The 16706-nt window shown below is 48.2% G+C and overlaps 1 protein-coding gene across 1 annotated transcript in view; it reads left to right on the forward strand.

Annotated features, from left to right (window-relative positions):
* Window positions 1-184: 184 nt before the first annotated feature.
* The window catches only part of LOC138569640 (zinc finger MYM-type protein 1-like), a 122702-nt gene continuing 106180 nt past the window's right edge, over window positions 185-16706 (forward strand). Inside the window, exon 1 of the mRNA XM_069647790.1 lies at window positions 185-1265. The gene's annotated coding sequence lies outside the window, so the exon portion shown is untranslated. The remainder of the gene's footprint in view (window positions 1266-16706) is intronic.

Genomic DNA, 16706 nt, shown 5'->3' on the forward strand with positions numbered 1-16706 from the left:
AAATGAGAGGTTCTTCTCCTGTTTGAAAAGAGTTAAAAACTATTTGCGAAATAGATGTGGAGACAACAGACTTAGTGATTTGTTGGTAATGGCATGTGAACCTATGGAGGTTGAAGAGGTAAATTTGAGTGATGCCATTGACCGATTTGCTGACATGCGACACAGGAGGTATCCTCTGAAAAGATGAACCATTATATTCTTCGACACTGTTAGATTATAGCTCAATTTTCCAGTTAGGTCTTTCTTTTCAAGTCACGCAGACCTAATCAGCACCACATACAGTCTTCAAAACCATCTGCTACTCTCCTACACTACCAGCCTCTTCTCCTCATGAAGTCAGCCATGATACATCGCTCATGCACTACAACCAGTTTGTCTCATCTTCAAAACACTGCATGGTATGCTGTTGAGTTTAGTCAACATCCTATTTTTTACCAGTGAGCTAAGCAACAATGGACCATTACGTCAGAAACATCATGTGTGTCTTTAAAATGGCATCATCTGCCACACCGCCGGCATCCTACAGATTTTCAGTCTAAGCAACAGCAAGACATTCAATTAGCCTTTTCCTGTGAAGCCAGACAGGCACTACTAGTAGCACAGCCACAAGCATCTGTCAACCGCCAGTCTCTTAGAATCTGAGTAGCCTCCATCAGCATCTTCTTGACAGGTCAGCCAGAAGCTGCAGCACAGCTGGAGTCTTGTGTCATGAAAACATTTGCTATCCGATTCCCGCCTGGCTCTTCTTCATTTCCAGTCAAGGAAGCAATGATGAGCCATCTAAGCAGCAACTTCCATTAAGCCAGTCACCAGCTACCCCACAGCTACAGTTCTGTCTTCACAATGCCAGCACCGTATCCTTGATTTGTAGTCAACCAAGCAATGATGAGACACACCCAGTCAGTGCCCTCTGTTAAAACCAGCCCGGCACCATCGGCATCACAGCCAGTATTCTGTGACCTCAAAACAGCACCTGCCATACTTGCAGCCTCTTCTCTGCCAAACACCTGCAGCTCGACTACCAGAGTTCTGTGACCTCAAAACAGCACCTGCCATACTTGCAGCCTCTTCTCTGCCAAACACCTGCAGCTCCACTACCAGAGTTCTGTGTCTTCTTGATCTGTTGCCATTGAACACTCACAGACCTCTCCTCTGGTTTCCAGTAACCTAAGCAACAACCTGCCTTCGAGTCAGAATCTTCACCTCACATGCCATTGAAACAGCAGCACCGGCACGTCTGTCAAGCCACTGTTCTGCTCAATCTGGTAAGAAACTACATTTTAAGTCTTATGATCAGAGTGAAGGAAGAGCAACTGTTGGGCATTATCCAAAAATCTATATAATAGTACTAATTGTTGGAATGTGTACCATTGTGGTGCGGGGTGTGGAGGACAATGAACATGTAGGAACAGAAACCTAGGCATATAAAGAGTGTTGGTGAGTGTGGGAGTAATGCAAAATGCAGCCAGGATTTTTTCCCCCATAAAATCTGGGCACTGGACTGATGAGGCTTTTGGTACTGAAGTTTGTATCACTCAGTAATGCACTGTATGCCTTGAACACATTTTGAACTAATCTTTTGGCAGCCAAAATAACACAAGCAGAAGAGTCATTAAAAACTGAGGATGCCATACATGTTTTCTGGTGAAATATTCTCCAATCTCCCCTTTTATCCTGGCTTTCCCCTATCCCCGTCACCCCGTGCCCGCCTATCCGTCCCTGTCCCCCCAGAATGTGATTTCGCTCTGTAGTCCTGTTGAAATAACAGGGCAGATCCACATAAAGAGGGGATTGGGGTTCATACACTTCACGTGGCAACATGGACCTTGACACTGATACATATGATGATCCATTCTTGTATGAAATGTCAGAATACACTGATATCGTAACCATTTTTTTCTTAATGCACTGAGCGATAATGCTTTATTAGGCCACTTCCTGTGATGTCATGGTGGGGGCGTGGTCTAATGACATCACTTCCTGTGGGGTGTGGTCAAATGACATCACTTCCTGTAGGGGTGTGGTCAAATGACATCACTTCCTGTGATGTCACTCTTGGGGGTGTGGCACTGTGATGTCACTTCCGCTACCCCTGGCATTTTGGTGAAATGACGTCCCTGCTCTTGCCTACTCTTCGTTCTCTTTCCTTTCTGCTGTGTGTGTACGTATCTGTCCACTTTATTTTGGCACAACCACCCAAACCCTTTCTGGGTGTCCTGTGCCACTCTTAATAGAGTGTCATCCTTGACACTTCCTGTCTCCTTTCCTTCTGACCACATTGGCACTGCACAACACAGACAATCCAAATGAAGGTCCCTGCATTACAAAATTGCACCAGCCTATCAGGCAGCTGCTCCTGGCCTCCTGAAACTTAATCCCACAAAGTGGGAGATAAAGACTAAAGATTTATTAGAAACACCTACTAATGCTTGGACCTGTGCCCCCACATCCTGGACTGACATTTTTGTGATCAGTAAAATGGAAACGTATATTTCCAGTGTATTTGCAAATAAATATTGTAATAGTATGACACGCCCATAATTGCCAATGTTATAGAAGCACATAACTAACACTAAGTAGAGTGATGGAATGCAAACCCTTCAAATGTCAGAAATAACAGAGGAATACACCTTTAGGATTGGCTGTTAATCCCCGGGCTATTTGTATTAATCAATAAATGTATGATGTTTGAGTAAATGGTTTAAACCTCAATTTGTCTGTCTATTTGGCTATTCTGTCATGTGCTAAAAAAAGAGGTGTTGGGGCCAGGCCAGGGCCTCCACAGGATCATGGCATGCATGCAGCCGCTGTGCAAGGGGTGGAGAAGAAATGATCTCCAGATGCCGTTTGTGGCTTAACACTGGAAAAGGTAAGAAAAGAACAATGCTCCCTTGACCTGGAACAGCTTGTGGGAGGTTCTGAAATGGAATGAAATGTCTGCTCTTCCTGAGAGTCCTGGTTTAGAGGTACCCCGGGGGTGTTTCCAGACATGCCTTTTGAGATTGCTGTGCCTACAGGTCCAAGCTACCCGTCGCTGGAGGTGCCCATCAAGGCCTAAACGTGCCTGGATTGCATGTGGTGTTGTGAAGAAGTGATGTGGCCTAGCTGCTCGTGCTGGGCTGCCCATTTTGGGGTGGGATCATAACAGGCGTGCATATGCTTATTTCCCTTAATTTAGTGGCACAGACTGAAAACAACGGCGATGATTGATTCAAAGCTTCCAATTCGTGACCTTTTGATTTTTCTGAAGGAAATCAAGCCCTTTTTGGCTTTTGTTGATTTTAGAATGGTGGCACGAGAAGGAGAGCTGACACATCTGCAGCATTGTAGCTCCATCCTGTAAGGTCTTCACAAATGTTTGATTCTAAATTATCAGGCTATCCATGGCACGGCGGCCTACTGATTCCAGGCTGGCAGAAGTCGATCACAGAGCCGCCATACTATGATAGATGCATCAATTACGGTTTATGGTCATTTCATCTAAAACCATTGCATCTAATGGCATTCCATCGAAAAAAATATATTTTTCTTTTGGGGGGGGGGGGGGGTCGGTACCCCTAAACTCCCATTTTTTACCCTTTAAAATGCACCTGAACAAAAAATAACCTTTAGCCCCCAAAAATATGCATTAGATGGAAATGTATTAGATGGAAACAATTTGATGGAATGGCATTAGATGCAATGGTTTTAGATGAAATTACCAGATACCTCAATAATTACTGGTGCAGACCAGAAATGTATCTGTTATAAATGACATCCTAATTGCATGATAATTACAAAGTACAAAGAATAATTAGTAAACAGTCATTCATTCTGGCTTGTCAAATCATCCTCCAATGATAAAAAAAAGAAAAGCTTAATTGGTTGTTCCCACTTGTAAGCTAATCAGAAAACGATTCCAGTCCTTGCACTCACTCCAGGCTGCCAACTACCCCCTCTTCCCTCCTTATTTACATGAAACAGGTAAAAGCCCAGCTTTTCAATGGATCCTTATCTGAGCATCAATGCTTCATGCACAGTTGCTTCTCTTGCTGTTTTGGATGCGCACCAAGTTACATTATCATTGTGTACTTGATTGTAAGACTGTTATGATATGATAGGATATTTTATTTGTATCGCAGGCATACACAAGTGTTTCAGAGCGTGACTGTTTCTCATTGGTGTGCAGCACTCCACAACCTGGAAGGTTAGTCTTTATGATCTAAAACAATATATGTATAGATTTGAATTGACCGAAAAAGAAGACCTCAGATGGTTGAGTACTTCCTAAGGCTTGGCTACTGCTTTTTGCGCGCATTTTGCTTAATACTAGGTAAGCATGTTTCTAAGCCCTCTCATTAGGACCGATAAGGGAATTATGGCTAGGGTGGTGAGTAGTGTTCCCAAGATCAAACAGTTTGCTTCACTGGAGAAGCCAGGACAAGGAGGCAGGTGCCCTAATCGCAAAATCAACAGCCTAGCGCCTAGACTTCATCTTCTCCCTGCTAGCGGTCTGCAACCTTTGGCTCTCCGAATGTGTTGGACTACAACTCCCATCAGCCCTAGACAGTATACTCAATGGTGAGGGAACATGGGAATCATAGCCCAAAATCTATGAAAACGCTATAGGTTGCCGACCTCTGTCCTAGGTGGTAGCTAACACCTGTGCAAGGTTCCCCTTTTGTGCGACATAGTAATTGAGTGATAGACCAAAAAATTGTACAGAAGATCCCCTAATTCCACAATCCCCTCAATCCCTGCAATCCCTAAATCCCGTAATAGTTGACAACATGATAGCGGAAAGGATTGCAGGAGCAATCCTCTTTTTTCCCAGATACTGTGGAATAGGTATAGTTGCTGCACTACATATCCAATAACCATTGCACTGGGTCAGATTATCTCATCTAGGAGCATGTATTTACATGCAAGGCAATAAGGAGAGTTTTTTTTATTTATTTTTTACTGATGTTGGCGTGCCAGTCAGTGTATAAAACATATAATTTATTTTCTGATGACAGGGTTGCCATTACAGGGTTGTTGTTCAACGAGAACATCCAGTGAAGAGCGGACCGTGGAAACAAGCTAAGAATTGTATTTATTCCAAGAGATGCTTGTTTTTTCTATCATTCTGCTGGGGGAAAGCCAGGAAAATGGCCTCACCAGTTGTCTTGTTGGTATCACCTTGTCACAGTTTGGGTAAAAAACTCTAGTTACAGTGGCTCTACCGAGAGAATGTTTCCAGGTGTTTTGGAAAGAAATGTCATATGTCACAACTCATGTGGAAAAAAGAACATAACAGCACAATTGAGAAAGAGTTTCTTGTTGGAAGAACGTGAGGGCACCCGTGTGCATTTTGGATTAGAGATTACTCTGACTTCTGCACAATGATTGGTTGGTTCGTAAGCGTCTACAAATCACAATGTAGTCTGCCACCTAAATCCAACAGTTTGGAGTCAGAGAGAAAGAGAGAGAAGGGAGAAAAGAGAGGGAAGGGAGAAAAGAGAGAGAGAGAGAGAGAGAGAGAGAGAGAGAGAGAGAGAGAGACTGTCCTAGGCTAATATTTTTGTAACTGCCTATGAACCTTTCTCGACACAGAGTGAGGGAGAGTGCATGACAGAGCGACAGAGAAAGTAAGTTAGATAGCAAGGGAGATAGACGGAAATAGCAAAAGATTGAGTACAGATTAAAACAGAGTGAGAGAACAGAGAGAAGAAGAGGGACCTGGGGGGGGGCACGAAGCGTTTCCCCCCGGGGTTATTTTGGGCACTGCACAGGGCAGCGAGCTGGCCTGCGCATAGCGCACCCCCTGGGGTATTTAAGGGGGGAGGGAAGGTTCGGGAGCAGGCGACGGTTAGGACGAGGGTTTGTCCAGGTCGCCTGCTCCCGAGCCCTCCCTGCATTGGGCCTACTAGCGTAGCGGTTTAGGAGGTGAGGCAGGTTTCTGGTGGGCAGGAGTTAGTTCTTGGTGGGTGGGCAGGTTTAGTATTATTTTACATTTAAAAAAAAAAAACATAGCCGGGGGTGCCATAGATAAGGTACCCCCAACTTTACCTCTGGGTGGGGGCTCTGCGTTGTTTTGTAGGGCCCATTGGGTGTTGCAGCGTCTGGGTTAGAGCCGGTTTTAGGTGGAGGCCGCGGTCACGTGTGCCTTCTTGGGGGGACGCTGGGGCGTGTATAAGGAGCGACTGCCGTTCCCAGCGTGGCGCTGCTGCAGGGTCAGAGGAGCAATCGGGGGCTCAGTTGGGCTCTGTGGGCGCCGGCCTGTGTCTGGGAGGGGGGCTGGCTGCAGGCTTGGACGGTGTTGGTAGTTCCATCAGGAGCGCTTCTCATCGTAGGAAAGTCTGCTTCGTGTGCATTACTGCGCGGTAGCAGGTTGCGGCCAGAGGGGGCAGGGTTCATCAATTAAAGGGGACGTGCTATTATTGTAAAAGCGCGTGACTGAAGGGGTGGCAGCCTTTCAGTGAGAGGGCTGCTAGTGCGCTGCTAGGCATGCGCCGCCAGGTGGCGGTAGAACTTTTGCATCGGTTTAGTGCGGGGAGCAGGGGCAGCCTCTCGTTTCGGGGGGCCTCTCAAGGTTAGCGGTGCAGGCAAGTTTTTACAGCGGGTATTTTGGGTATTTTAGATGGGTTAGGTTAATTAAAAAAATAATAATAATAATAATTTTTAAGAAATTAATAAATAAAACTAGGATAGTAATTATATGACAGCCAGTTGCTGTTAGTATTAGAGCAGGTAGCTGGCTGCAGTGGTTAAAGGCAGTTTTCGGGTCCATTTGGCCCGGGGAATTCTTTCTGGCACCAAATAGGTTTTTTCCCTCACTGGTCGGGCAACGTGCTAGGGGAGTAAAGGCTCGGGGGCTTTGCTATCAAATATTGGTTTTGTTAGTGCAGTGCACAGGCTGCAGTAGCGCTTCTGCATCAAGATGTTGGGACAAGGGACACTGAGGGAGGCCCTGGCGATCATCAGCAGGGCATCTAAGGAACAGCTTGAGGGAGCGGTGGTGGAGGTAACGGGTGTAGGAGAGGGCAGTGGAGAAAGGCCGCAGCGGAGAGCAGCAGCAGATGGGGCTCTCGCAGCAGTGGTGGCATGTAGCCCCGCAGCTGGCAGAGGAGTGCTTTGGGAATCTATGGGTAGGAGGATGAGGATGGAAATTGACAGGAGAGCGTCCAAAGAGGGAGTGGAGTTAGGAGAGGGGTTGGGAAGGGGTTTGGGGTACAGAGATCAGGTGGAGGAAGGGGACATTAGTAGTGGGCAGAAAGGTGTAGGGCGAGTGGGGCGCAAAGGTGGAGGTGATGGGGTGCAGAGGGGGCGACAGGGCAGAGGGGCAAGGGTGGAAAATACCTGCAGGAGAGTGCAGGTAGGAGGAGGAGAGAGCGTTCCCCTTCAATTAGTGGGGTTAGGGAGGGGCGCGGAACAGCCCCCCAGCTATGAGGATTTTGGGCAGAGGGCACAGAGCAGCCCCCGCTGTCGCAGAGGTAGAATATGGAGAGGGTTTAAGAACGCCCCCTCCTCGAACTTCACGAGGACAGTCTAGAGGGCACAGCACGGCCCCTAGCGAGGAAGATCACAGGGTGGAGGACCCCTCGCCCGAGAGAAGAGGACCAGGAAGGGGTTTCTGGGGCCCCGCCGAGAAGTCGCTATCAGAGTGGTGGGATGGACGCCCCGGGCTCACAAGAGGAGGATCTGCCCGGTACTAGCATGTGCTCGCATCAGCAATGGTATTACATGGGTGATGATGAAGGGATAGAAGAATATGTGGGGCAGTGGGAGGATGAAGGTTACAGTGCTGTAAGGAGGAGGGGGAGTGCAAGAAGGGGCCTATGATGGGAAGGGGAAAGACAGGAACAAAGGGTCTGGGGGGCAAGAGGTCAGGGGGATCATAGGCTGGGTGAGACTGCTGACATGTTTTGTCCCCGCAGCAGGAGCCCAGTAAGGAAGGAGATGAGGAGCATCGGAGAGGAGGCCAGGCTGCAGACAGGCGATGGCAGGGCAGAAAGAGGTGAGTGGGAAGGGGACTGGTCAGCGGCATGGCAGAGGGGGGACACAAGGATGGGTCCAAGAAGGGAAGGGTCAGGGTTGCAAGGGGTGAGGAGAGAGAATGGTGTACAGGCTATTGGAGCCTTGGTTGGGGAGAAGGAGATTTGCTCGGTGGAGGTGCAGACAGACAAGGTGATTGAGCCCATGGCGCTCGAGGTACAGGTTCGAAAGGAGAAAGAGGTAGAGGTGAAGGACAAGGAGAAAAAGCTTCCATACATGGGCATTACGAAACCTTTGGGAGCACATATGATGACAACAACAAAGGATAAGATATGGGCAGGGGAATTTGTGGACGCATTTAAGCTGCTTCATAGGGAAGTGAGAGCCAAAGAGGGTTCTAAGGAGGAGGACAGGGAGCTGGCTTTTATTGTCTATACAAGTGTCTATTTTGAGAAATTTCCAGAGAGATGTGTGGCTCTGCTAAAGTACATGGACATGATTAGAAAGGCATTTGCAAATTTTGGGGGTTTCGCGTGGGTGCGTTACGATGAAGAATTTAGGGCAAGGATGGCAGAGGACAGCCAGGCGGTCTGGGGTGAAATAGATATGGATCTCTGGCTGCAGTGGATGGCACCGACGAGGCCAGCCCCGACATTACACACAGCGAGTGGTTTGCCTGTGCCTTTCCGGCCCTTTCTTGGTTGCCCAACCCATGAGGGGGCATGGGGAGGAGGCAGAGGGCAACCCTCAGCGGCATGCTGGGCCTTTAATAAGGACATCTGCACAAGGACGTGTTTAGGTTTAGACATGAATGCAGTAAGTGTGCAGGGAAGCACCCAATTACTCAGTGTTTCCAGCAAGGAGACAGGGGGAGAGGGTGAGGAGCATGCAGGGGGGTTGTGGGGAAAGGCTTTTACTCCAATTAAATTGGAGGTGTTGGAGAAGTGGCTGCAATTTTATCGGGACAGGGAGGGGGCATGGATCTTGGGAAACGGTTTTCGTTATGGTTTCAGGCTGAGTTACCAGGGGCCAGGTATGCATCGTTGGGGGAAGAATTTGAAGTCCGCCAGGGAAAATGTTGAAGTGGTAAAACAGAAATTGGGCAAGGAGATAGCAGCGGGTAGGGTGGTAGGGCCATTTGCTGATCTGCCAGGGGATATAGTGGTATCCACACTAGGGACAATTTCGGTTGATACACCTTTTGTCATGGCCAGAGGGCATGCCAATAAACGATTTTATTGCTCCGGAGGAGTGTGGGGTTGTATACGCAAGTGTGGATCAGGCGGTGGGTTTGGTGAGGAAAGCGGGGTGTGGGGCCTTCATGGGCAAGTGCGACATTAAGGCGGCTTTCAGGTTGTTGCCGGTGCACCCGGAGGATTTTTGCCTGCTGGGAATGCCATTTGAGGACCGCATCTACATTGACAAGGCCTTGCCGATGGGGAGCGCAATTTCTTGCGCCCTGTTCGAGCGTTTCAGTTCATTTTTGCAGTGGTTTTTTTCATATAGTTCTGGATTGGAAGGGGTATTGCATTACCTGTATGAATTTCTGTTCATTAGTGAGGCGGACAAAGAGAAGGAGTGCCGGGAGATGCTAGGTTTCAGGACCTGATGGGAGAGTTGGGGGTGCCGTTGGCAGAAGACAAAACGGAGGCACCGGCAGTGGTGTTGACCTTTTTAGGGATTGAATTGGACTCAGTGGCCATGACCTCACACTTGCCGCACGACAAGGTGAGCAGACTGGTAGGTTTGCTAGAGAAAGAGGTGGGGGCTCGGAAGATGAGGCTGTTGAAATGCAGAGGATGGTGGGGCATTTAAATTTTGCATGCAAGGTGGTGGCCCCAGGGCGGACTTTTTGTAGGAACATGGCGCGGTCTATGGTGGGAGCAAAGTGCCCACACCATTGGGTAAGGGTGTCAGGGGCAGTTCGGGAAGACTGTAGGTTTTGGTTGCGTTGTCTGGAGAGTTTTAACGGGATGTCCATGTGGCTGCAAGGGGATCTGGTGTCATGGGAAGTGCAGATATTCTTAGATACAGCAGGTGCGGGGGGTTTTGGAGTGTTTTGGGGAGGAAAATGGCGTGCAGAGAAGTGGCCATCGCGTTGGCTGAAGGAAGGGAGAAGCATAGCATTTCTAGAATTTTTTCCTTTGTTGGTTGCGATAGAGTTGGGGGGCAGGAGTTGCAGAACAGGAAAGTGAAGTTCAACATTGACAACAAATGCGTGGTTCATGTAGTGAACAAACAGTCGGCAAGGGATCAGAGGGTGGGGAGATTAATGAGAGAGTTTGTTCTGCGTTGCATGGAATGAAATGTGGTGTTTAGGGCAACACAGGTGCCGGGGAAGGATAATGGCTAGCTGATGCATTATCTCGTTTTCAATGGCAGAGATTCCTTGGATTGACTCCAGGAGTGGAACAGGAGGGGCAGCGGATTCCGGAGGAGCTGTGGAAGATAGAAAGCTGAGAGCGCTTTCTTTGGTGGAGGGTTCGCTTGCCCCGGCATTTAGGGAGGCATACAGGAGAGCATGGGAGGATTTCATAAAAGGGGGAGCTCGAAGTTATAAGGGCAGGGGTGTTGCGGAAGAGCGGAGAAGGGATGATGTAGTGAACTTCCTCTTGAGGTGCATGGATAAGGGTTGGTCTAAGGCAACTATAGAGGGAAAGATGGCGGGGGTCGCTTTCTATAGGAAATGGTTTTGGGGTTTCCAGCCCAGCGGTGGAGAAATGGCGAGCAGAATGTTAGCGATGGGCAAGGGAGAGTAAGAGCGGGAAGGACAGTAGGAGGGCGGTATCGGTGGCTCTGTTGGTCAGGTTGTGTCAGGCTGTGGAGGGGTCTGCTGGTTGGCTTGGGAGGGAGCAATGTTTGCAGCTTGCTTTACATGGTTGTTCTTTTTGGGCCTTTAGGGTTTCTGAGCTGGTGGGAGTAAAGAGTGGAGTAAGTGGCCTGCGTTGGGAAGATATTTATTTTTCGGATTTGGGACTGGACATCAGGATTAAGAGGTCAAAGACGGATCAAAAAGGAAAAGGCTGTTGGGTGTTGCTGGGTTGGGGCAGTATGGATTTGTGCCCTGTGAGGACAGGTTTGACGTGAAAGGAGCTATGTGGGGGAAGGACGGGTTGGTTTTTCGGCATGAGGATGGGGCGGCAGTATCAGCAGCGCAAGTTTTGGGGGTGCTACGGAAGGTGTTGGTAGCGGTTGGGGAAAAGGCAGAGGAGTTGGGAGCTCATTCATTTAGGATGGGTGCAGCATCTGAAGGTAGTCCGTTGGGCTTATTAGAGGATAAGGTGAAAGGTTTGGGACAGTGGAGGTCCGGGAAGTACAAAGGCTATATTAGGGACTTGGGTAAAGGGGCTGTTTGAAATAGGGTCAGGGGGGTAGGAGAGGGCTGAATGTGGTGGGGTGGTCGTGACTGGAAAGTGACATTGTAATTTCTTTTTCAGATGCTGCGTGGAGGCCGGGGGAGATGCCGCAGATTTGGATTGTGGGCCACTCTATTGTTAAGTGGGCGGGGAATGTGGGCCACTCTATTGTTAAGTGGGCGGGGAAGGAGGCAGAGAGAAGGGTATTTGGCAAGCAATTGGGGTGCAGCTACAGAGTGGCACTGGTAAGGTGGTCAGGTTTAGGGGGGCTTTGCTGGGATCAGCTGCTGCCTATATTGACGGGACTGAAGGAGCGCTATGGGTCGCCAGAGGGGGTGATTATTCATGCAGGGGAGAACAACCTAGTGAGAGACACAGGTGTGGCTCTGCTGAGAAAAATGAAAAGGGATTTGGTATGGGTCCAGGAAATGTGGCCCAAAGCAAGAGTAGTTTGGACTAAGCTGTTGCCGCGTGAGAGTTTGGAGGGGAGCGAGAAGTGAGGAAGCAATAGAGCAGGCGAGGAAGGGAATACATAGAGAGATGGTGAAATGTTGTGCCTTGGTGGCGGTGAAGGTTTTGGAGCACAAAGAAATAGTGTATGAGGGTTTCAAGATTTTCAGGGAGGATGGCGTTCACCTGGCGATTTATGGGAACAGTTATTACCTTTCGGATTTGACTTTGCAGGTTCAAGAGATAATAAAGAGTTGGAAGTAGAAGGAAGTGTTAGGGGTGGGGCAGAAAGAACACCTCGGTGGAGGGTTTTTCTGTTGCCGGGGACATGGCCCCTTTAGATGAGGGGGGAGTGAATCACAATTGGGGAATAGCGCGGAAATTATGGGGGTGGTGCTGTTTGCACAAACGGGCTACCCCGGGGGAACAGGTATTGAAGATGGAGGGGCATGGCCCCGGGGAGAAAGCGGGCTGCCTTGAGAAGATGGTAGGAGACGGTAGGGACCAAGGGTTAGGTAGGGAGGAAGTGGAACTAATTAATTATTTATTTGTTGGGGGGAAATGAAAGTGTTGAATTATTAAATTGGTTGTTAAAACATTTTGTGTTAGTCTGTAAGGCCAGGGAGCCAGGTTAGCTGTTATTTGTGAGCTTTGGCCTGTCACATTAAAGTGACCTTTTCCACTACAAGCGAGTCTGGGTGTTCTGTGCAGTAAGCCCAACAAATGAGAAATCAGCCAGGATGAAAGCGCCATAGCAGAGGAGCTATTTCAAGCAGATGGTCGCCCAGTTCAGTGAAGTGGCAGCAACATTCATGAATGGCCTGAAGCAAACAGGCGGCTGTGAGCAGCAGCTAAGCCATTGTGAGCATTTCTTTTCTCAGAGGAATCTAGACAGGCACAGTAGGCCACACACCCAGCTTCCCTGCACGTGTCTTTAGTTGGAATGTTTTCCATGAGTACAGCAGAATTGTAATAGTAATTGGTCATTTATAACGCGCTTAATACCCAGAGGTTTCTAAGAGCGGTCACTGGGATCGAACCTGTGTTGCCCCTGACCTATCGTCCCTGCCCAAATGAATGAAGAGATGCAGAAGCTGATTTGGCAAGCAGTGGAAATGGCGTTCTAGGAGCACAACCATGCTAGGTGCCAACAGGGCAGAAAGACAGCGGACTTGCCTATGTTCTGTCACGGCAGAATCGCAGATCTAGAACTTCAAAAGCCTTCTAATACCAACGCTGTTCAGTGTGTCTCAGCTTAATTAGACTGAGGCCTTGGGAAGAAGGGATAATGATCTATCAATGGATGAAGCACAAAGGAAAGGTCAGTACCGATGGCCGCCTAGTCTCTGATCAAAAGCAGCAAGGGCCCTTAGTTCACAAGTGCCCTTTGATGGGCAATATGATAGCTATCTTCCAATTCAGAAATTGAAAATCAAAGGAAGGTGTATCCACCAAAATGGAAGCTTTGCCAACATAGACCAAATAATCATCTTATCCCACTGCTGAGCTCCGTAACGAGAGAGCTCATACAGTCCATGAACATGCTTTGTCAAGGCAGGACCCTGCAAGGGAAAACACGGATTGCATGTATTTCTGTAGGTTGCATTGCATGCTAAGTAAGCGAGGTGTCCATTTGAATAGCCTGGCCTACTTCTCTAACATAACATCGCCAATAAGCTAAGCTCAGCCATTATCCTCGCACCTCCTGTACAACTGCAATAGTAAAATCAGACAGGGTCAATGTAACTCACTTGAATTATTTAGGGAGGACTGCATGATGTAAAGCTTAGGAACAAGGAGTGTAAATTCAGCAACTAAACTGAGTAGAAGAACCTCTGCCCTCCCTCAGAAAAAAAGACCAGCGTCTAAACATACCCAGTCTACTATTCTTTGCTACGTCCAAGATATCCAAGGATCAGAGATAGAAGATACAGGGGGAGGGGGAAGGGGCATCGGGGTCAGAGCGGATTCCATATTTACTCTGAGCTCCTGAGTAAAGAGGAGGGAAGGAAAGGCGCGTAGCAATTGCCTCGACTAGTGAATCAGTCACGTTCCAGTCGAAAGTGGATCTACCGCAAAGGATCCCCAACCATCACATTGCTATATTAGCATAGCAAACAATGCACAACGTCCTCCCAAAGCACAATATCCCAATGGAACGTGCTGCTCTTCACCACTGCATCCCGCATAGTTCAGGATTAACTTCATTTACTATTGTGACGCCAGCCCTTCATATTTGCGGGGAAGGAGGCGACAGGTGCTGGATGGGGATCTTTCTCAAAATTGTGCTTGGGGAAAGAGCATTGTAGCTATGGAATAATAGTGGCTTGCCAATGTTAAGGCTGCAAATGCGTTCCATGTCATTTCATCTACAGTAATGACTTTGTGCTAATTTACCACGACGTAATTACTTTGAAATGTTACTTTGAAGGTTTAATTTTTATTTGGGAGAGGGCACTATTCCCCCTTGCCCTTTGTTACTACCTCAACCCAAAACCCTCCCACCTCCTTTTACTCGTTACGCCATAAATACCCATATTTTTCGACGTAATTCCGAAGTAATTACTTTATAGTAAGTTACCACAAAGTAATCACTGTCGCGAAAGCAATGCCTTACCTGGCAATGTTATTGTTGGGGATATCATTGTTGCAATGTTTTATTTCAGGATATTTTTACTGACTAGCAAAAGACATCCTCAAATGTGAATTCCTGATGTCAGAGTCTGCAAACAGATAGGTCAGTCGAGAGAATCATTATGGCGTTTAGGTTCCATTTGCATACCATTATGACGTTTGCTGGATCTATTTATTCCACATTATTCGTTTGCACTAAATAGAATATCATGTAGGAGATATTATGGTCCACTGCCTACTCCAAACGACAACATCTGGATCACAGGAATGTGAAATATGGATACAGCGGCCTCAGAGCAGGTCAATAGACCAGCTGCTGTGATGGGCATCCCCACAGCATCTAATGAAGCGCTATATGCCTGAGCATTGTACAATGGAAGGAAGGACCACATGAGTTGGTTTGATCCTGTTGCTCATCGTGGCAGATTGGAGAATTTGAATGGGTGGACGCTGTCATTGTTGAGCACCCTTCCACTGATTCCACTGTCAAAACCGACAGGACTTTGTGTTCGTCACAAGCCTCTGCCTTCTAGCTGTGACGAGAAGAAAAGCACTGCAACCATAACTAGTGACATGACGAGTTAATGCAGTGAGCAAGCCATGATTGGTTGACAATGCATGGGTGAAATCAGAAGACTGTGGGGCTATGGCACTAGTCTCTGCCCGGGACACACGCACGGCCAGTGAAGCATGCTAAGTGACACATCAGATTGTGGTGGCGTGGCATCCTTCTGCCTGAGAACTGGAGTAAGGGTCACGTGGCTGCTGGTCACAAGACCATGGCTCGTTATGTCTGATGGAGCGATCTGCTGCAGTCCTATCATGGTGTTGTAACTTACTGTCACCTGGATAGGCAGAGCGGAATTGTCCAGGCATAAGCCGTCCAATAGCACAGCGAGTAGAGAGCTCGCTTTGACATCTGTGCAGAGCCTGCTGACACAGGTTCGAATCCCGGCAGGGACAAACTGATCCCATCATCCTTCTGAGGTCGATAAATGAGCACTGTGTAAGAACGAGCAGACAGGTAGTAGGTAAGCTTCTTTATTGACAACCAGCCTCAACCCAACAGTATCAATCCTGCATTACAGCTCTCCAGATAAGTCTCAACTGACTTCCTGAAATGTAGAACATTAACAGTGCAACATAAAAAAACATGACACAATAGAATGGTTGGAATTCTACTGGTAGTAGAATTCCAGCCAAGAGTCATTATAACACTTCTCCCCCCTTATTCAACTAAAGAACAATCACCCAGATCACTTGCACACACACACACACACACCTGAGGAACTAAAATAAGGAAGAAGGGCTGAAGAGGCTGAGGGAAGGGAGAATAAGAGGAAAAAACACAGGATGGGAGGTGCTACTAAGCCACAGCACCCAAAACAAACTCCGAGGAAAAATACAGGATGGGAGGTGCTACTAAACCACAGCACCCAAAACAAACTCCTTATACCTTGAAGGAACCTTCCTCTCCCTGCCAGAGCGAGTATGAGTAGAAACAGAGCCAGCCGCCCAGGATGCGGACACCTGACTCTCGTCCACCGGAAGACTACTGGCAGCAGAATCAGACACAGAGATGGGAACGGAATGTACTTCAGCACCCGGGCAATCAAGAGCCGCCGCAGAGACCACAGGCTGTAATTCAACTGGTCCCTCCCGAGCTACTGAAGCTTATAAGGGACCATCACAACTCACCACAACACCTTCTGAATTGTTACCAGACACACTGGGCTCACCACCCGCAGAAACCACTGTCTCCTTATCCACTACCACCACACGTCTAAGACTCCATGTGGATCCGTCATCAAGCTTCACATAGCCACGACCACGCTTAATCACCTTGCGTGGACTTAAGTACTTGCTGAGACCCTTGGCCACGAACCTGGGATTCTTGACCTGAACCCAATCACCAACCTTCACAGGAAGGGGCTTCCTGCGGGCAAGCTGTTCATTCAAGAAACGTTCTTGCTTACTGCGAACTCGATCCAATACTGCTTTCATGTCCACCTGAGTCTGAACACCGCCACCCAGGGCTGGCACTCTCAACTTGGAGCCAGGTTTCCTCCCCCGCATCAACTCAAAGGGAGAGTGACCAGTGACAAAAGAAGGGGTAAGTCTGTATGCTTTAAGAGATTCCGACACCACCTTTCCCCACGGAAGACCATTAGCAAGTGCCAACTGGATGGCTCCTTTGATAAAACGGTTCATACGCTCCACCAACCCATTGGCTTGTGGGTTGTACAGTGCAACTCTGTGATGGCGATTGCCCAGATCACTCAAATAATTCTCCATGTACTCTGACACAAA

This window comes from Ambystoma mexicanum, chromosome 2q (genome assembly GCF_040938575.1).
Source record: "Ambystoma mexicanum isolate Mex_15411 chromosome 2q, UKY_AmexF1_1, whole genome shotgun sequence".
NCBI lineage: Eukaryota > Metazoa > Chordata > Amphibia > Caudata > Ambystomatidae > Ambystoma > Ambystoma mexicanum.